General features: G+C 36.7%; 1 pseudogene; it reads right to left on the bottom strand.

The window, feature by feature from the left end:
• Positions 1-2,395: 2,395 nt before the first annotated feature.
• LOC107083518 overlaps positions 2,396-3,847 on the bottom strand; it is a 15,069-nt pseudogene continuing 13,617 nt past the window's right edge.

Below are 3,847 nucleotides of genomic sequence, written 5' to 3'. Positions count from 1 at the left end.
ATCTGCGAGTGAAACCTTGAAAGCTTGCGAGATCAGGATGGTCTCACGAGGCTAGTACACAGTTGAGTTGAAGGACTTTCTCCAGAAGCGAACAGCATCCAGCTCGAAATCTCTCTACCTACAGTACTGCCAGCATAACAAAACACACATATACATACACACACATATATACACATATATACACATACATACATACATATATATATGTATATATATATATATATATATATACATATATATGTGTGTATAGAGAGAGAGAAAACGTCTCAACATCTATCCAGTAATCTTTGTCAATTCTTTCAGCTTCACACCAAAGCAATGCATTCTTGGACCACGGATGTTTTTAAACATCCTAATCCTTTTGAAAGGATGTTCAAGAAACACCCAGAAAATAAGCCTGCACTAAACTGGAAACTCCTGAAACAGCTATTAGTTTGTCCTCAATGACTGCAGTCATTCCAATGGACTGAGGGAGTGGCATTTAAGTAAGACAAGTCATTAGGTTCCTATGAGTCTAACTGAAGGTCAGTCTGTTGTCAGAGGATACAAAGATTAAACTGTTTGCCAATAAATAAAAAATGTGCAGGTCTGTTTTTTTGCCAGAGGTACTGATGCGTTGAACAAGAAGGATAGAAAAAAATAAGTAAAGGACCAAATTCAAAATTGTTCAACAATCAAATCAGCAGCCAGATGGTTGAGCAATAGTGACATTGGTGCTCATCTTTATGCACAATGTATGGAAAGGAAATATCCCTTAATAGTTTGCAATGAGGAAACATGTGCTCCTTGTTTAACCCCTCCCTTATTGAGCTATCAGGGGTTAAGGATCTTTGCTCAGAGACCCAGAGCAACAATCTGGGTTTCAAACATGCAACCTCTGCTGCCTCTAAAAGAGCTAAAGCCTAACCGCTGGCAGCACACTCTAACTCCAAAGAGAAAGGTGAGCCCCTGCTGACAGTATGTATGTTTCATGGACAAAGTTTTTAGTTTTGCTGTTGTTGTTTTTTAATGCTTGATTTAAAAAAAAAAAAAATAGCTTAATAAAATAAAAGATTTAAGATGTAGGTTGAAAAAAACAAATTACTTTTAAATCAATGAATGTCGCCCTTTTGCCCGCCATAAAACAAAATGTCCCTTTTGGGTATCTTATTTGAATAAAATACTACATTACGTAACATTTTAAATAATGTCCAAAAACAGAAAAAAATACTTTACAGTGTGCTTTATTTGACATAAAACTCTTTAATAATTTAATAATATATTGCAACTAGAGAAATATAAATGCAGATTGATCTAAGCTCTACATTCAGTGAAAACATTTGCATAGATAACCAGTACCATAGATTTTAATGTACCGTAAATCCTCTAATATAGGACAGGGCCTTTATTTCACTCAGGTGCATCTTGGTCCAGGCCATTATTGGAAGGAGGCCAGAATTGGAGGCAGCCCTCTATTTCTATTTGATCAAAACAGACTACCAGTGGAATAAATAAAAACAAGATTTTGTGTCTCTTTGAATCTATAAAATATTAGGTTCATTTATTGAAAAAGTACAGTTACCATAACGGTACATAGAACATTATTAAGACATCTTCCAGCAGCTGAAATTTTTCTGCACAGCAATAAAAAAAAAAAAAAAAACAAATAGAATGGAATGGAATCTTGGCAAAACTACGGAGCCCCTAAAGGGACATGCAGGGAAAAAATTAACTTTAGCGAGATCTCGCAAAAAAAAAAACGTTTTCGAGATCCCGCAATACTTTTGCAAGATCTCGCAAAACTATCGGGGGATCTCGCAAAAGTATTGCGAGATCCCGCAAAACTTTTGCGAGATCTCGCAAAAAAAAAAACTTTTTCGAGATCCCACAATACTTTTGCAAGATCTCGCAAAACTATCGGGGGATCTCGCAAAAGTGTTGCGGGATCTCGCAAAAGGATTGCGAGATCTCGCAAAAGGATTGCGGGATCTCGCAAAAGTATTGCGGGATCTCGCAAAAGTATTGCGAGATCTTGCAAAAGTATTGCGGGATCTCGCAAAAGTCCTTTTTTTCCCCTCCATGTCCCTTTAGGGGCTCCGTACCAAACTGACTGACCGGAATACATTTTTTTTTTAAATTTATGGAAACTGTTCTGCCATCACAGCGAAAATTTATTTGAGGCAGGCTAAGTGGAAGTAGGCTACCAGTATCATATATTTCAAGGGAAATTCAGAACAACGAAGGCCAACAAAATTCTGTCATTTTAACACTGCCTGGTCACCACCAGACCTACTGGTAATTACATGTGTCTTTCAGATCAGAACCATAGTGTAAGGCCACTACGATCTCTGTGTAAGGATGGGACTTCCCATGTTTATTGCTTAGATTCATTAGCAAGCATTTCCCCCCTGTGGTACTTGTATGTTACAATCACAAGTTGTTGAGGACAGCCCAGGCACATCGTTGGTTCTAATTATAGCCCCGGCCTGTATACGAGTCTGGCCATTAATTACCTCCGCCGACAGCGAGACCGGCCATTGTTAGAGACCTGGCCGCTAATGGAATACAGGCCAATATTAGAGGATTTACGGTATCCAAAAGAATCCCTATTAAACAACAGGAACAAATCTATCAAACAGTCGTTGGGTCTTTGTATGACGAAACATCGCTGTCGGGAAGCAGGTTGGTCAGCTGCTGGGCCTTCAGCGTGATCTTTTCCTTCGCTCTAAACACAAACATCATGAATGTCATTTCTTTAAGAAATAGCTTCAACAAACAGTTATGAAATTGATTAGCTAAGGCCACATACATCTTTAGAGGAAGGTTATTTTTCCAATTTTTTTAGTTTTATTTTTTTGGCAGCAAAACATGTCTCCTCCTACTGGATAAAATATAGAATATATGTCTAGAACTTTCGGACATTTGCTATAATTGAAGTCACTTTATTTTCCTTGCTTTTATTCATTTATTTATCTTTGTAGCAAACATGAAATCAGAGGTGAACTCTCACCTTTCAGGGAACTCAACATCATCGATGGTGTCGGGCAGCGGAACACCTCTAGTTTCTGGAAGCAGAAGAACTAAACCGCCAGCCAGGAAGGCCAAACATCCTGCAAAATACAGTATACCATGAAATCAGTCTTAGTAACATTTTTTCTGCTCATCTGATGATGTCAACATGCACTTTGTGTAATCATTGCTTTGTTCATATACATTTATGAAAAGGACCTCAATAAGCAACCAGTTCTTCTCAAGTTTTTCTTTTAACCAAAGATTTTTCATTAGAGGAAGTGAAAATTAAGTCAGATCCCATGTGTAGAAATCTACAGCAGAGAGCAGCCCTAAAAAGGAGGTAGGACTTTGATTAATATCATATATTAAGTTGAAAGGAGAGAGAAATTTGTGCTGTTTCTATGGAAACATATTTAAAGTTTGTTATAGTCAAACTTTTCCAGAGTATGGAGTGATTCATCATGAGTTATACATTTGAAATGCCATGACAGGATCATTAGTTATAGTTTTATTGCTGAAAATCCTTCTTTTTGTTCTGCAATTAAATGCTTCTCCACATAAAACCCTGCATAGCCTGAACCTACAACTTAACATTTTTATAACAGCATTCTGACTATTTGAAATATATTTTTTCCATCATATCAGCAAAAAGATAAGTAGTTATATAGTTTGTGATACGTTAGGCATTTCAATGCAGTTTATTATATATTTTTTTATATTTTTTGTTCCCTACGTAGTTGTGTGATGGTATACATCAGGTTTTCAAAGAAAAAAAGTAATGCACTGATGATGTAATAAACCAGATATCACTTGGCGTTAGATGGTTAACATAAATAAACATCATGTAAGTTAATTC

The sequence above is a fragment of the Cyprinodon variegatus genome, unplaced genomic scaffold, assembly GCF_000732505.1.
Source record: "Cyprinodon variegatus isolate N-32 unplaced genomic scaffold, C_variegatus-1.0 Scaffold76, whole genome shotgun sequence".
Lineage (NCBI taxonomy): Eukaryota > Metazoa > Chordata > Actinopteri > Cyprinodontiformes > Cyprinodontidae > Cyprinodon > Cyprinodon variegatus.
Note: the sequence above shows the minus strand (reverse complement) of the source record. Positions and strands in the feature narration are given on the sequence as shown.